This window comes from Rhincodon typus, chromosome 7 (genome assembly GCF_021869965.1).
Source record: "Rhincodon typus isolate 14 chromosome 7, sRhiTyp1.1, whole genome shotgun sequence".
NCBI lineage: Eukaryota > Metazoa > Chordata > Chondrichthyes > Orectolobiformes > Rhincodontidae > Rhincodon > Rhincodon typus.
In genome coordinates, this window is record NC_063338.1 from 78,607,876 (window position 1) to 78,626,254 (window position 18,379).

General features: G+C 44.2%; 1 protein-coding gene across 4 annotated transcripts in view; it reads left to right on the forward strand.

The window, feature by feature from the left end:
• LOC109913150 (ly6/PLAUR domain-containing protein 6) overlaps positions 1–18,379 on the forward strand; it is a 311,436-nt gene that overhangs the window by 97,453 nt on the left and 195,604 nt on the right. Inside the window, exon 1 of one of the 4 annotated variants that reach the window (XM_048599483.1) lies at positions 14,015–14,436. The exons of the other annotated variants lie outside the window; for them this stretch is intronic. The gene's annotated coding sequence lies outside the window, so the exon portion shown is untranslated. Of the gene's footprint in view, positions 1–14,014; positions 14,437–18,379 lie in introns of those variants that run through there. 4 annotated transcript variants of the gene reach the window in all.

Here is an 18,379-nt window from a genome sequence, read left to right on the forward strand (position 1 = left end):
GACTCCATTTTCTCCCCCTTGGTCCAGGAACTCCCTACCTATGTCCGTGACACCACCCACGCCCTCCACCTCCTCCAGAACTTCCAATTCCCCGGTCCCCAACACCTCATCTTTACCATGGACGTCCAGTCCCTCTACACCTGCATTCCCCATGCAGATGGCCTTAAGGCCCTCCGCTTCTTCTTGTCCCGCAGGCCCGACCAGTCCCCCTCCACTGACACCCTCATCCGCTTAGCCGAACTCGTCCTCACACTCAACAACTTCTCTTTCAATTCCTCCCACTTCCTACAGACAAAGGGGGTAGCCATGGGTACCCGCATGGGCCCAAGCTACGCCTGCCTCTTTGTAGGTTACGTGGAACAATCCCTCTTCCGTACCTACACCGGCCCCAAACCCCACCTCTTCCTCCGTTACATTGATGACTGTATCGGCGCCGCCTCGTGCTCCCACGAGGAGCTCGAACAGTTCATACACTTCACTAACACCTTCCACCCCAACCTTAAGTTTACCTGGACCATCTCTAACACCTCTCTCCCCTTCCTGGACCTCTCTGTCTCCATATCGGGCAACCACCTCGAAACCGATATTCATTTCAAGCCCACCGACTCCCACAGCTACCTAGAATACTCCTCCTCCCACCCACCTTCCTGCAAAAATGCTATCCCCTATTCCCAATTCCTTCGCCTCCGCCGCATCTGCTCCCAGGATGAGGCATTCCACTCCCGTACATCTCAGTTGTCCTCGTTTTTCAAGGACCGTAACTTCCCCTCCTCGGTGGTCGAGAACGCCCTCAACCGTGTCTCCCACATCTCCCGCACCTCATCCCTCACACCCCGTCCACGCAATAAAAACCAAAAAAGAATCCCCCTCGTCCTCACGTACCACCCCACCAACCTCCGGATCCAACGCATCATCCTCCGACACTTCCGCCATCTGCAATCCGACCCCACCACCAAAGACATCTTTCCCTCCCCACCTTTATCTGCTTTCCGGAGGGACAACTCTCTCCGTGACTCCCTTGTCCGCTCCACACTCCCCTCCAGCTCCACCACACCCGGCACTTTTCCCTGCAACCGCAGGAAGTGCTACACCTGCCCCCATACCTCCTCCCTCACCCCCATCCCAGGCCCCAAGAAGACTTTCCACATCAAGCAGATGTTCACCTGCACATCTGCCAATGTGGTATACTGCATCCGCTGTACCCGGTGTGGCTTCCTCTACATCGGGGAAACCAAGCGGAGACTCGGGGACCGCTTTGCAGAACACCTACGCTCGGTTCGCAACAAACAACTGCACCTCCCAGTCGCGAACCATTTCAACTCCCCCTCCCATTCCTCAGACGACATGTCCATCCTGGGCCTCCTGCAGTGCCACAACGATGCCACCCGAAGGTTGCAGGAACAGCAACTCATATTCCGCTTGGGAACCCTGCAGCCCAATGGTATCAATGTGGATTTCACAAGTTTCAAAATCTCCCCTCCCCCCACCGCATCCCAAAACCAGTCCAACTCGTCCCTGCCTCCCTAACCTGTTCTTCCTCCCACCTATCCCCTCCTCCCACCTCAAGCCGCACCTCCATCTCCTACCGACCAACCTCATCCCGCCCCCTTGACCTGTCCGTCCTCCCTGGACTGACCTATCCCCTTCCTAACTCCCTACCTACACTCACCTTTCCTGGCCCCATCCCCGCCTCTTCGACCTGTTTGTTTCCTCTCCACCTATCCTCTCCTCTATCCCTCTTCTATCCGCCTCCCACTCTCTCCCTATTTATTTCAAAACCCCCTTCCCCTCCCCCTTTTCTGATGAAGGGTCTAGGCCCGAAACGTCAGCCTCTCTGCTCCTATGATGCTGCTTGGCCTGCTGTGTTCATCCAGCCCTGCACCTTGTTGTCTGTCTAACTCAGCCTCAAATATATTCAATGACCCAGCTTTCACTGCTTGTTGTGGGAGAGGATTTCAAACATTTATGACTCTATGGCTTTACAACAGTTATACTTTTTATTTAACTACCTTCTCTTCCATCATCAGGTACCTATTGAGGCATCTCCTTCCCCATGACACTGCCCAGACCAGTCTCTCTAGCCTTCATCGCATCCCTCCCAGACTTGTTTTTCCCATCATATACCCTCTTGATGATACTTCAAGGTTACATCCTTCTTCAGGCCCTAGACCTGCTGCTCCCTCGGTTGTAACCCTGCCTGATCTCAGATCCAAAAATAGGTTGTCAGATTTTGACAAGTGTGCACACTGAAAGAGACTGCGGAGATCAGAATTGACTGCAACTTTAACTGCATTCATGAATATTGTTGCTGATAGAATGGGGAAGTACCGTGGTCAAGCTCAATACTATAGGAAAGGTCCATGTTATTGCTGAACCAGATTAAGCTTGTCCAGCTTTATTCTTGGCTTACGAGATGCCTTCAACTCGTGACTGAGCACCAACTGATAATTACATTTCTTAGGGCATTTTGCAAGTTAAAGAAATGCATAGCCGCAATGGTGCTATTTGCAAAAGGAACATCTTCTGAAAATATGTATTGTGAAAGTTGTTTCTGGCGTGCTGCAGTCCAGTGTGTGTTCAGATTAGTTTCCTGAATCTACAGTGAATGAAATATTAGCCGGTCAAGAGTATAAAAAAGAAGTTTTGCTATTTTGAATAAATCTTGAAAAGAATGTGACCCTTTTGCATGGTTGCCTTCAATAAGATGGAAGCAAAGGTAGTGCTCAACAGACTGAAAAGAGAAACTGCTCAGTGTGTTACTGAACAAAATACAGGTCATGGGGAATGCAATCCTGTTTTATCCAAAGCCAGATTGAAACAAAGGAGCATCAATGATTACTGTCAGGATAAATTATATTTAAATAGTTTGTCTTGTAAAATTATATTTCTGCTCATATGACACTGAGCCAAAGGGAAGGTAAACAGAAGATGCAGGTAGTTTGATAACAAGCTTGGAGGCGTCTGAAACATTGAGAATTGAATAGTGAATTTGAAATTCATTGATTGGGGACAGAAGCCAACAGGGCTTGACAAAAATGCTGGGATACACAAGCATTAGCAGGACAGGACAGGAATTCAGATCAGCTGAAGACTGAAGAGTTTGACTGAGGAACATCCTCCCTTAAATAATGAGATGAAAACTGCACACAGATTTTGATTATTTATTTCATTCAGGCTCTAGAATTTGGTGCGCGTACTCCCACCCTCCAGGATAAAATGTAGGAGGAAACCAAACCTCCTTTATCTTCTTTTTTGGATGTGATCCATAGAGGTGAACATATTTAAACATTTTTCTTTCTCACATTCAGTTTTGACACTGGCACAAAGCCAGTTGCCAAACAGCCACAAATGTTTGAAATGCTGGGTCAGTGTCTGTGACCTCATTATTACGATTAAATTTTGGGCCTCGTGAATGAATTTTTCGTCTCATTGCTTCTTCCGTTTCCCTCCTCTTCCCTTTGTGAAAGGTGATGACTCAATGGGCAGAACCTCTGCACATTCGGAGGATTTTCCTTGGGCTGAGACATCAGAACAGGTTCCCGATCTGCTTATGAAGATTGGCTGCTCACTTGAATGAACAGGTCACCTCCTGGAGTGTCATCCTTGGGCACACAGTGGGTCTAATGGGAAAGGATTCTATAATATCCTGCTTCCAACTGGAGTGGGAGAGACAGGTACTGCCACAGTGGACAGCAGAACATGTTGGTGCCTTAAAATGGAGCTACCTTGTGATAGAAGCAAGGTAAATTGGAGGATACCCCATTGGTTCCCAGGGAATGTACCTCCAACAATGTGCCTGACTTAGCCCATAGCATGCGGCCTCTCCGTTGCTGTTAAGACCCTAACTGTCCACTGAATTTCCACTAATAGGCTACCTCCTGCAGCCGAGTGGGTAACCACTTTAGTTGCTCACCTGTATCCGGCAAGGCCTTATGGAGGTGTGAACACTGAGGTCTGCTGACCCAATGACAATCTATCCAATCTCTCCCTTGCTTTCACTGCCAAACTGACCTCCACAGACCCCATTCCTTCAAATAGGAAGGCATTATTCAAATACAAGCCTGCCCACTAAATGTTGATTGGCTATCCAACTATGAAGGCTATCGCAAAACGGTTTCATTTTTTCCTCTTTTGAGATTCGCACACCTGACTCTGCAACTGGATAATGAAACTGGGATCCATCTTCCTGCTCCCTGCACAGGGGCATCACAACAGTTTGCACCCAGCAGTATCCCTTGGCTGAAGCCGTAAATTCAAAAATGGATGATAATCTGACTGGACCTGCACGCAATGTCCTTAGTTGTTGATTTTTGCTGATTATGAAATGGTTTCGTGACCGGATACATATCCATTTCCTCTCTTGAAGTTATCTGTCTGGGTCAGTAGGGATGCTTTGGGAAATAGGCAAGGCACAACCCTTGAGAGGACCAAGAAGAATTGGCATGGATTGCCCCTTTCACCCTTGCTCACTTCCTAATAACTTGTCACTAAATAGTACATACAAGTTAACTACATGGTACTGTCATGGAGACAGAACTGGGAGGAAGAATTTATAAGGTGCAGTCTCAACCGTGACTCATGTTGCTGATAGGTCAGGTGTATCGTCCAACCTGTTTCCCCCAACATATGTGATCCAGCCCCTGGTTCTTTTATTTGGAGGTCCATGAACTGTATGGATTCTCAATTTGAGCAGGTATGATACAATTTGACTATACCGAAAGATAACAGAATTTTAAAAAATGCAGGCTAATTCACTGATAACCATGGTATGAATTTAAATGGAGCATATGATAACAGATTAAATTGTGAGCTTGGAAAGGACACAAGTGGATGAAACAACATTGCAAAATCCTGTATGTGCTGTAGCTTGAGATTTAGCCCCTGATAGCCCAGGGCTAACCTTGATCTCAGCTTAGATAACCAAGACCAGATTCCTCTGATAAATGTAAGCCTAGACTTCATTCCAGAGTTGCAGGAGAACCTTTCATGGTTCGGCCTTGAGCATATGAGACGCACACAGCAAGCAAGAAAATCATGCATTACTTTTGGGAGTGGATGGTGGTGGGAATTGATAAAATGCTAGATCCTTTGGGATTGAGTGTTTGTTGGAGGTCAGCACTGAGATACTAGCTAGTGACAGATGGTAATAGACCAGAATGCAGTACCTGAAAACAGCCTCATAAGTAGATTTTCTGTTTTTGTTAGTTGTATAAACCTTGCTTTGTGCTGTAGTTGAGTTCGGTCCTTTCAGGACGAAAAATAAATTCTGTTGACATTACGAGTTATGGTTCGAGAATCTGCTCTCATCTTTTCCATATAAATTCCACAGGAAGAGATTGTCTCTGGATAAACCAACAGTTTTCCCTCGATAACATAAGTGTACAATCTTCGAAAACTTAAAATAGCGCAAATAATAATGATTAGCTTATAAAAGTAGACATGCTGACATCGTGCAAACAGAAGATGCAAATTACACCACCTTTCCCTAAAAGAGCAGTCAGTTCCATCACCCTAAATTCTAGCTTTAGAGTCCTAACTACAGTTCAGTGACACTGCATGTTCAAATTGTGGGAGCTCATTAATTCTCCTTTCTACTCTATCAACCTGATTATCAGCTTTTGGCCTCAGCTCCCATAGTAAGAAGATGTCGAGTGATGTTAAGAGCTTCCATGCAGACACTGTACAAGAAACAGAGAGACAGACCTTGTATATCAACCGTACAAACATTGTTGACTTACACTGGGAGACAGCAAGAACTGCAGATGCTGGAACCAGAGTCAATACAGTGTGGATTTGGAGGAACACAGCTGGCCAGGCAGCATCAGAGGAGCAGGAAAGTTGCCATTTCAGGTTGGAACCTTTCTTCAGGACTGGGGAGGGGGAAGGGAGCTCAGAAATAAATAGGGAGAGGAGGGGTGGGGCTGGTGGAAGGTAAGTGGGATGGCGATAGGTGCAGGTAGGGGGTAGTGGAGATAGATCAGTGGGAAGGGTGGGGCAGATAGGTGGGAGAGAAGATGGACAGGTTGTGTCAGGTCAAGGAGGTGGGGATGAGAGGGAGGGTTGGACATAGGATGAGGCCAGGGGTGGGGAGTTTTTGAAACTGGTGAATTCCATGTTGATGCTTCCATCGGGCTGTAAGCTCCCGAGGCGGAATATGAAGTGTTGTTCCTTCAGTTTGCATGCGGCGTCATTGTGATACCAGAGGAGGCCCAGGATGGACATGTCACCATGGGGGGAGGAGTTAAAATGGTTGACAACCGGAACGTGTTGTTATTTATAGCATGTTAAATCCTCCAAACTGCACAAAACTCCAAATGTGGCCTTACCAGAGCCTTATAGAGCCTCAGAAGTACATCTCTGCTTTTATATTCAAGTCCTCTCAAAATAAACGCTAAAGTTGCATTTTCCTTCCTGACTACTGACTCAACCTGTAAGTTTAACTGGAGAGAATCCTGGACTAGAACTTCCAAGTCTCTTTGCACTTCATATTTCTGAATTTTCTCCCCATTTAGAAAATAGTCCATGCTTTTATTCTTCTTAGCAAAGTGCATGACCTCTCACTTTCCCACATTGTACTCCTAACCTATCCAAATCCTTCTGCAGCCTCCCTGCCTTCTCAATACTACCTGTCCCTCTACCCATCTTTGTATCATCTGCAAACTTAGCCAGAGTGCCCCCAGTTCCTTCATCTAGATCATTAATGTACAAAGTGAAAAGTTGTGGTCCCAACACTGACCCTTGTGGAACACCACCTGTCACCAGCTGCCATCCTGAGAAGGACCCTTTTATCCCCACTCTCTGCTTTCTGCCAGACAGCCAATCTTCTCTCCATGCTAGCACCTTGCCTGTAACACCATGAGCCCTTATCTTACTCAACAGCTTCCTGTGTGGCACCTTGTGAAAGGCCTTCTTGAAGTCCAGGTAGATAACATCCATTGGCTGTCCTTGGTCTAACTTGCTCGTTGCTTCCTCAAAGAATTCTAACTGATTACATTACATTGATCTTTGTGCACTAATTCACTGCTATGTTGCTTGCATTACAACAGTAACTGGACTTCAATAGCACTGCATTTGCTGTAAAGCACTTTGGGACATTCCATGGTGATGAAAAAAAAATATAATTCCAAGTCTACATTTTTACTTGATGCTTTTTTTGCTGATTTTTTCTGTGGGAACTTTGTATAGGAGATTTGCCAGATGTTTACCTTACAACAGCCCCTGACTAAATCTGATCATCAACCTGACGCTGACCTGCTGTTGTTGAGAATGAAGCAAAGATCGAGCAAGACTTTGACAGAAGAGTTCTCTTGCTCACCCCCAGCACTATTCTGAATAAACAGCACCAGACACAACTTCATACCTAATAGTTATAATAAATGTTTTAGAGTTTAATAAAACGTATTTAATAAACTTTAATATTTATAATAAACTTCACATTTCAGTTATATTCAGTTTGCTTTAATGAAAGAATGAGATTTTCCTGAAGTGAGGATCAGGATATAAACTGTGGTGTGATCTGGTAGAAATAATCGCTAAGGGTGAGTCCATCTCATGAGGGGAATTAGCAACATCCTAAATAAAGCAAATTATGCATTGAATGTATATTGGTGTCTGATTGGATATAGAGATATATACTCCATTTATAATTCCTGTGCTGTGATACAGCCATGTGTGCAAATAATGCCATTAGTACATTGCTTTCTTGTGTTCGCATTAAGTTACAAAGGATTACGTTGCCAAAAAGCAAAGTTGCTTGTTGCATTTTATACTGTACAACAGCAGAAGCTGCTTTTAGTGTACTGTGGATGTGACAGAATCCAATTTAATGTTGGCTGCGCACAATTTCAAGATTAGGACAACAGAATTCCACGCATAGGGGCGGCCTGGTGGCTCGGTGGTTAGCACTGCTGCTTCACAGCGCCAGGAACGTGGGTTTGACTCCACCCTCCACCGTCTATGTGGAGTTTGTGCGCTCTCCCTGTGTCTGTGTCAGTTTCCACTAGGTGCTCTGGTTTCCTACGACAGTCCAAAGATGTGCAGGTTAGATGGATGGGCCATGGGAAATGCAGGGTTACAGGATAGAGTAGGGTGCTGTGGTTCTGGGTGGAATACTATTTGGAGGATTGGTATGGACTTGATGCGCTGAATGGTCTGCTTCCACCCTGTGGGGATTTTATGTACCTGTATAAATATGTGAGAGGCTGTACAACTGAGTATGTCCAAGTATCACTGTCAGTCTTATGTCTCATAGCACAGCTTTATGCATTCAGAAAAAATTTAATCAAGCTCACTTTAGGAGTTCTCTTCAGGGAGAAAGTGACAGTGCACACAAAGGGTAAAATTATCTTGTCAGATCCAGCATTTGTCTGTAACCTGCAGGTGTTTTTTTCTCATTCTTCTTACTTGGTGGGATCTTCACTGTTCCAAGCTGGATGGAACTGACCCACTAGCAGAATGCTGAAGTTATAAACCTGACTTCTGAATAACTTTAAATATTGATAAATCCACCCCTCAGTTTAAAGGCAGAAAATTCAGCATAATGAGAAACCATTTATTCTTACCTGTTCGGTTAAGCTTTAAGAATAACCATATTTTGGAAAACAATATCCTAAGCCAGCAGGTTCTGCCCCTTTCAAAGCCACGTTCAGTGATAGACACTGCTGTTGGAGCACTTATAGAATCATAGAATTTTGCAGTAAGAAGGACCCATCATGTCTATGCCAGCTCCCAAAAGAGCTACCCAGCTGATCCATTTCTCCAGCCCTATCTCTGTAGACCTCTAAATTTAACACTTTCACATATATATCCAGCTCTCTTTTGAAACCTCCTATGGAATTCACCTCCACCAGTTTCCTAGGCAGTGCATTCCAAATCTTAACACTCTCTGAGTAAAGAAGTTTCTTCACGTCTCACTCCTAGCGCTCTTGCTAATCTTAAAATTGTGACTCCTAGGTACTAACATACTAATTAGTGGAAACAGAATATCCTTCTTTACCCTGTCAAAATTGTTCATAATTTTGAACACCTCAATAAGGGCCAAACATCAAGCCGTTATTGCTAAACTACATCCAAACGTCAAGGCATTTTTGCTCCTGGACCATGACCCCATTTCTGAAAATCAAGTCATTGTTGCTAGGACTGTCACCGAGCTCATTACCTCCGGAGATCTTCCACCCACTGCCTCCAACCTGGTAGTTTCCCAACACTGGACAGCCCAGTTCTACCTCCTTCCCAAAATCCACAAACCAGATTGCCCCAGTAGGCTCATCGTATCAGCCTGTTCCTGCCCCACTGAGCTCATTTCCTCCTACCTTGACTCCATCCTGTGTCCACTTGTCCAGACCCTGCCCACCTACACCCGCGCCCTCCACCACATTGACAATTTCCAGTTCCCTGACTCTAACAGCCTTCTATTCACCATGGATGCCCAATCCCTCTGTACCTCTATTTTGTACCAGGATGGTCTGAGTGCTCTAGGCTTCTTCCTCGACCAGAGGCCTGAACAATCCCTCTCCTCTGCCTAGCTGAACTTGTTCTCTCACTGAACAATTTTTCCTTTAATTCTTCTCATTTCTGATGAATCAAAGGAGTGGCTATGGGCACTCGCATGGGTCCCTGTTTTGCCCACCTCTTTATGGGGTATTTGGAACGATCCTTGTTCCAGTCTTACAGTGGCCCCATCCCAAAATCTTTTTCCAGCATTTCAATGACTGCTTTGGTGCTGCTTCATGCTCCCACCTGGACCTCGAAAAAGATGTTCATTTTGGCTTCAATTTCCACCCCTCTATAACTTTCACATCGCCCATTTCCAACATTTCCCTTCGTTTCCTTGACCTCTCTGTCTCTATTTTGGGGAATAAACTGTCCACTGCGATCCACTACAAAGCCATGGACTCCCACAACTACATTCATTACAGCTCGTCACACCCCACGTCCTGCAAGGACTCCATCCCATTCTGCCAGTTCCTTTGCCTATGTCGCATCTGTTGGGACAACGCCCCGTTCCAAAACAGGGCTGCTGACATGGCTTGCTTCTTCCATGACCATGGTGTCCCACTCAACATGGTTGACAGGGCCCTCAACCACATCTGACCCATCACCCATGCCCTTGTCCCTTCCTATCACTCACAACAGCGGGACTGGGTTTCGCTTATCCTCACTTTTCATCCCACCAGCCTCTGCATTCAAAGGATCATTCTTTACAATTTCAGACAACTCCAGCAGAACTCCACCACCAAACACATCTTCCCTTCACTCCTCCTATCTATATTTCACAGGGACTAGTCCCTCCAGGACACCCTAGTCCATTCCGCAACCACCGACACTAACCCCTCCCTCCATACGGCACCTTCCCATGTAACCGCAGAAGGTGCAACACCTGCCCCTTCACCTCCTCCCTGCTCACCATCCAAGGGCCTAAACAGTCTTTCCAGGTGAAGCAGCATTTCACCTGTACCTCCTCTAGTCATGTGTATTGTATTTGCTGTACCCAATGTGGTCTACTCTACATTGGAGAAACCAAAACGCAGACTCGGTGACCACTTCGCAGAATATCTCCAGTCTGTGTGCATGTAGGACCCTGACCTTTCTGTAGCCAGTCATTTTAACACAGCGTCCTGCTTGCATGCCCACTTGTCTGTCCTCAGCATGTTGCAGTGGTCCAGTGAATCACAGTGCAAACTGAAGGAACAACATCTCATCTTCAGAGTAGGCACGATGGAGCCTTCTGGACTTAATATTGAGCTCAACACCTTCAAATCGTGAACCAACTCCCATTTCGTTCCGTATTTTTTCGCTTGTTACATTCTATTATCATGACCTCTTTCCCCTCCGCCCATCCCAGTCAGACTGACTGTCCCTTCACGTCTGGCAGGAGACACATCATTGTTCTGCCATTCTCTCATTCTGATCACTAAATCTGAATTACACCCGCTACCCCCATATTGACCCTACCCCTCTGCAAACTGTAGTATAAATGCTGTCCACTTCACATTTCACCTCAGCTCTGATGAAGAGTCATCTAGATTTAAAACGTTAGCTTGCTGTCACTCCATGGGTGCTGTCTGACCCACTGTGATCTCCAGCATTTGTTGTTTTCAGTACAGATTCCAGCATCTACAGTAATTTGCTCCCTCACCTCTTAATCCTCTCAGCTGTAAGGAGGATAAGCTTAATTTCTGTAATCTTTCCTTGTATCTAAAATCCCTCATTCCTGGTACCATTCTTGTAAATCTCCTTTGCTCTCTCCACAGGGCTTTAACATCCTTCCTTAAATTATGTGCCATGAACTGAGCACAATACTCCAAATGTGATCTGACCAACGATTTGTAGAGTTGTAGCAACTCTTCCTTGCTTTTATACTCAATGCTCCTATTTATAAGCCCATTTACGAGCCCTTCTAACAACTGTTCCAACTTGCCTGGCTACCTTTGGAGAATTATGCACTTGAACCCTGAGGTCCCTCTGCTCTATTCCCCTCAAACTGGGACCATTAGACCTGTATTGTCTTTCCATGTTTCTTCCACCAAAATTAATTAACTCACATTTCTCTGCATTGAAATTCATCTGCCCATTTGGTCAAATTGATTATATTTAATGACTGGGATTTTCAGCAAAGTGGTAATCGCATTCAGGGTTCTGCTCCTGCTCATCAGTGCACAGACACTGCTTCGTATTGCTGCCGGGCTTTCCAAGGCTGGCTAGCTGGACTTAAGCGTACAGTCCCTTAGGGTAATGTATCATACCACGAGAGCTTTGGGGGAGGGCTGGGGGAGCAAGGCATACCCACATTTTAAGCAAGAACTGCTATTTGGTAAATTTAAATATCTGGTGTGAATCTTCGTGATTGTATGAAATGAGCAGGGTGGTAAAGTGGATAGTGGGTTACGTATGTGAGTAGGGTGGCAGCTGGATAGGGTGGCAGATAAGTGGGTAGTAGGGTGGCAAGTCAGCTGTGTAATTACCCATGAATTAGGCTAGGGTCCTACATGTAACGTTTCCTGGCCAATTATCTGGGTAAGTAAGCCAGAACTGTATTGGAGGATCTTGGCAAGCTGGGGATTTGCCATTGCAGTTTCCCAAGGAAGCCAGTACATTGGGACTTCTGAAGGGTTTTAATGTACAACCTGGGCCGTAAGTCCAGTCTCCAATGAGCCTGGACCTGGTGGATCTGGGCCATTATTTTGAGTAGTTGTTGGAAAATGGACTGGGATGGCAAAGCACAGTTTAAGTCCAGAACTTTGAAAATCACAGATTATTAATGAGGTCAAAACTGGTCATTGTTGTGATTGTCAGCACATAAATGGCAGGGTTTCTTTTTAATCTAAGATGCTTCTCAGTCATTTGCAGTGACTTCATAAAACAGGAAACACATCCAATGCTTATGTTTTCAGTGCCTTCTGAGAAATTGGATCACCCTGAGTATCCAGGCACCAGTCCTGTCCTCTAGAGGCTGTGTAGGCCTGGATATAGCCTAGGAACTGATCACAATTGAAAGGGTAACTTTAGATCCTTAAACATTTCTGTGGAGCTGGGAAAGCTAAAGTTTTTCTCCTGGATTCATGGCTCTCCTGATAGCCGCACGTGAACCGTGAAAGTCCCTTTTGCTTACTGTCTTGCCCTCACCACCACCTGAAATAAATTAACAGCAAAATACTATGGAAATCTGAAGCAAACACACTGCTCAGCAGGTTGAGCAGTGTATTTAGACAGAGAAACAGAATTAAAGTTTTAAACGCAATATGACTTCTTCACCGTCTGAAGAAACATTAATCATTTCTGTCTCCACAGATGCTGCCAGACCACCAGAAGTAAATTGGTTATTTACTGTGGAAGATTCAGTCGATTCCACAAAAATAATTATACTAATCCCTTGTAGCCCTGAGAAGGTGATTCTGGACCTTGAGCTGCTGAAGCTTTGCTTTGTTTTGCTTTGGTATCAATGCTCAACTGGGCACCATTGAAGGACTGGTGCTACAAATTAGGGAATGTCTAATTCCAAGGTGATAATACTTGCATGGTATAGCTGCTCTTATCCTTCAAAGTGGTAGAAGTTGCAGAGCTAGAAGATGCTGTCAAGCTACTCTTGCAGTTGTGCATTGTAGTGCTTGCTGACTGTCTCAAAGTAGGTTCACATGACTGCCACCTTGAAGGGCAAAGGCAACATATGCATAGGAATACCATCACCTTCACATTGTCCTCCCAAGTACCACCACATCTTACTTTGGCAGAATTTACCATCCCTTCACTGCCGTGTGTCAAGTTCATGTTACTCCCTTCATAACAGTTTTGGGAGAGGACCTTCACTTTATGCACTGTAGTGGTTCAAGACTACTCATCACTTTCTCAAGCTCTGTGGAGGCCAAGTCATTGAGTGTATTTAAGACAGATAGGTTCTTGATTGGTAATGGGATTGAGGGTTAGAGGGAGAAGGCAGGAGAATGCGGTTAGGAAGCATTATCAGTCATGATCGAATGGCAAAGCAGACTCAATGGTCTGAATGGCCTAATTTTCCCCTATATCCTATCATCAACCAAGGGATGCTGGCCTCCCTGGTGCTGGGACATCCAGAGAATGGGTTAAAAAGAAAAATGCAATTCCTTTTATCTAATTTTCACACTTTGAAATTTGACTTTTTTCCCCCTCCTAAGTCAGCTTTACATTTTGCACCTCTGTACTTTGGGCTATGAGAGAGTGACGCCCTTTTCAAAACTACTGCCTTATCCCATGACCTGCAACGTTGGGATAAGGGTTTTGATTTGTATAAACAAAATCATATTTTTCAGTCCTGTGAGCCACATGACATAAGCAAAAATGTAGAAGCACCTCTAATTTTGAGGGTGTGGTTGTAAAGGAAGGAGGAGCGAATGATCTGCTTTGGAATTAAAGGAGTTAATTATCTGGGAACAAAAAACTTGCAACGTAGGAACTGGAGAGGACTTGGGGAGGGGTCGAGGCAAAGTTTACAACATCATAGCTAGAGGCAGGTTTTCAGTTTAGGCAAAATTAGAAGTGCCCTCTGAGGATTAATTTGTCATGAGAAAGCAGACAACTTTCATTCAGAATTAAAAACCTGAGAAGCTGACTTGCTCCTCAGAAGCTAGGGGAGTGAGGAGGCAGACAGGGAGTGCTAGTTCACAGCCGATTGGCTGCCAATTAGCACAGCAGTCTAATCAGAGTGAAGGCTCTTGTACTTAGCCACCCCCTCAGAATGTCAATTGGTTGCTAAAACTGACAAAAATACGCACAGACCGAACACAGGCTTTACGCCACTTCAAAGCAGCAGTTGAAGAAAAAGCCTCAGACAACACTTTCCACTGAAGTCAGCCAAGTTGTGTACAAGTAAAAGCAGCAATCATGGTCATGGGGCTGTCAATCAATGGAATAAAACAAGCTTACTGCATCAATTAAACGCAAGGTTATTTTGTTCGGGGTGGGGTAAGTGAAGGCATGAAATCTATAAAGTTTCTGCTGATGCTGATTGTCGAAACCAGATAATTCTCCTGTTCGTTCTTGAGTTTGTGGCAATACCATGTCTCCTTGAACAACTTTATTTGGTTTTCAGTCATTAAGGTCTTTAAAGTGAACAGAATTTGTGAATAAGGTTGTGTTTTTGCTTGAGATCCTCTACCATTTTCAGCACTCGGGTGAGCCAAATATTAGGTGAATCGGTCAAAAGAATCATTGTGCCATTATATATGAACAGGTCCTTATAGTCACTGCACAGTTTTGAATCAAGTGCCTAGACACTACAATGATATAGTAAGATCTGTTTATTTGGTACGTGGAGTAAGTTATTTGATCAGTCAGACTCAGTAATTGTGTATTAAGGGTGAAGGGTTGAGTGTGGCACGGGGATCATAAATATTTGTGAATCGGATGTTCTTGCGGTTCATCTCGCACTGGATGCAATGGTGTGTGACCCAAATGTAGAACTGCGCATTGTGCAACCACTAAATGCATCAGTCAGTGCATTTGTGGATTACTCAAAGGCATTGTCTGTCATGCTTATTTTTGAGGCAGATTCTGTATTGCCACTGGGTTATGTGCACAGGTGCGGAAGATGTCAACTTGTTTCTATGTAGAAAATGTCCTGGCTCTGCTTCCAATCATTTCCCACCGCAATGGCTTTAAGTTCTGCTATTCTTGATCAGGATTTAAGATCTGCTTAACATGCTGTGCCTTAAAAATGAGTGCTGTTTATTAATATTCTCTTTCAAGATGTTAAATTGGCATTTATGGTAAAGAAACACAAATGATATAGTGGTTAGACTGTGAAACACGCTTAACATTTTGCCTGAAGCATTGTGGCTTTTTGTGGGGCTCGTAATTCAATGAGTGGAAAAAGCAGGGTGCGAAACTGTCTGAAAAAATGCAAGCACTTCTCAAATCTAGTGGTGTAGCAATACAGACCCGGTTCCACCAAAGGAATTACCCTGAATAATGCTGCAGAGTTGTCTGGAATTCACTTGCATATATATTCAACATGCAACCAGGCTATTTGGCCAACAGATGAATGCTGATGCTTAAGGGTTTGCATGAGCCTTTTCCCGTCTCTTGTTCATTTAACCATGCTGTTTTACTAGTGATTTTAACTCTGGTTTCCATTGCAAGTGAAAGCATCTCTATGCTTATCCTAGCAAACTCTTTCATGACCTTCGGACCTTTATTAGGTCAAGCCTCAGCTTTCCCTTTCTAGAGAAAACAGCCTTTGCCTATTTAAAATATGCAAGTTTGCATAAAGAATATATAGTCTGATGATAGGAACATACTGCAACCTTTTGTAGGTCCAAAATGAAGGATATCAAATTAGAATTGCGTGTTTGTTGATCATTTGTGTGTAACTGGTTTAAATAAATCCAGAGGTAAATGCTAAGAGAGATTTACATTAGGAACAGAAAATGGGGGAAACTGTAATCATATCAGATGGCATCAGTGGGGAGTGAAACAGAGTCAAACTTTCAGGTCGATGACTTTGCATTGGACATGGATCTCTATTTAATCCAGTCTGCTTATTGATTGTATACTACAGCCAATGCTCAATGGGTGTATTTATTCACTTCATTATTCACCGAGTCAACAGTGGAGAAACTGAAGTGATACCTCTGTTGGCAGTCAGCAACAGGATCTGTTAAAAAAACAATCTTGCTTCCATCTGCCCCAGACACTGAACAACCATATGGCATATCTCGGATACAGGGTCTTTCTGTCACAAAACAACATTTAAGTCATTGAGTTATACAGACATACAGTATGGAAACAGACCCTTCGATCGAACTTATCAATGCCAACTAGACATCCCAATCTGACCTAGTCCCATTTGCCAGCATTTGGCCCATATCCCTGTAAGCCCTTACTATTCAGATACCCATCCAGATGCCTTTTGAATGTTGTGATTGTACCCGCCTCCACCACTTCCTCTGGCAGCTTGTACTATACATGCACCAACCTCTGCATGAAAAAGTTACCCCTTAGGTCCCCTTTAAATATTTCCCCTGTCACCTTAAACCTATGCCTTCTAGTTTTGGATTCGCGACCCTAGGAGAAAGACAGTGGCTATTTACCCTATCCATGTCCCTCATGATTTTATAAACCTCTATAAAGTCACCCCTCAGCCTCCAACACTCCAAGGAAAATAGCCCCAGCGTATTCAGCCTCTTCCAAAGCTCAAACCCTCCAGTCCTGGCAACATCCTAGTAAATCTTTTCTGCAGCATCTGAAGTTTAACAGCATCCTTCCTATAGAAGGATGACCAGAATTGTATGCGATATTCTAAAAATGGCCTTACCAATGTCCTGTACAGCCACAACATGACATCCCAACTCCAATACTTCTGATCAATAAAGGCAAGTGTGCCAAATGCCTTCAAAATTACTAAATAGAGATATTGTCCTGTTTAGTATCTGCCTCTAAAGGTATTAACTGTTTGGAAAGTTTGGAAAATCATTTCTGATCTTTTTTTAAAGATATCTAATTCTTCATGTATTCAGGAAAGCTGTGGATAATAGAAAACAGTTCTATACATTATGGAATTAAAAGAGAGGTGTCACCAACGAGGATAGTTCTTAGACAGAATTCAGTCAAAGTGGAACCTCACTGTTAATGAGACTGTGTTGGCTTGTTGGGTAGACTCCCTTATGCTGAAACAGCCGATTATACCTGATACAGTAAGAAACACCCACCGAGGTTTTCACAAGATCCTTGGTTTTTTTTGTTTTGAGTTTTTTTTAAAAGTTGGCATGCCCCATAATGTCATTAACCTAGCAAATGATTGCACGATAGTGATATGCCCTTAGGTGACCATTTCTGGAGGGGTTTATTCAAACCCACTTCATAAATATAGAATTATAAATGAGTGAGCGCTTTATTGGGTGTGATTAAGCTAGTGTTCAGCTGTTGAGGTTTGTAAGCCAGTGAGAGGTGGTCTCTGCAGCACCTTTTTGTGAGCCATTATCTTTGCAGATCTGCTGCTGTTGTTGGGTGTTTGATGTTTTTTTTGAAGTTTGTGATCTATAATCAGGATCGGAGTAGAGAACATCAGAAAGGAAAGACGTGGGAGGGGGACTGTTCTTTTTGTGCCTGGAAAAGAGCCATGCTTGACAGCTGCTGCATTCGTTAGCATTGTGTCTTAATCAGAACTCTGGCTAATTGGGGTTGGGGGCTGCAGGGGCAGGCACAAGGTGTATGAAACACACTTATCGGGAACAATTCATTTCACACTGGGCGGCAGAACAGTGAAAAGTCAGTGTTGATCAGGCTATCTGGGAAAGAGTTAATGCTGAACCAAGTTTTAGATTGCTTTGTTTTGTGAGAAGCCTTGAGGGCTCACGTTATATATTAAACTCTTTTTTTATAAAAATACATTTTTTTCTCCTTGCACTGTAGAGCTTTAGAGTCAAACAGTTCTGTAGTTCTGGTTTATAGCCTTGAGAATTGAATATTCCCAGTTTAGACTGCCTTCTGCTTTGTTTGAAATCCAGCACTTGGGAGGTTAATGGATTGGTTTCACTTTCTCCCATTTCCTTCTTTAAAATTTTCCCTGGTCCCTGCCTCCTGAGCAAATTTTTTGTCAGCCATCCTAATGACTCTTCTTTGGCTTGTGTCAACATCTGTCTGATTGCAATGCAGCAATGTGATGGTTTACCACATTAACAGAGCTATATAAATCTAAGTTGTTAGTTATTTTGTTGATGGTAGCTTGTCGTCCAAAGGGTGTCTCCTGCTCCTGTTTTCTCCATGCAGACTAGTCTTTCAACTGAACTGCCCTGCTCCAAACCCTTCTGCTGTTCAGCCTCACTCTGCATTCAGACACACCTTCAAAAAAAAACACACCCTTAGCCTACTTTCACCCCTCCCAACCAACTTTTCCATTATCTTTGTC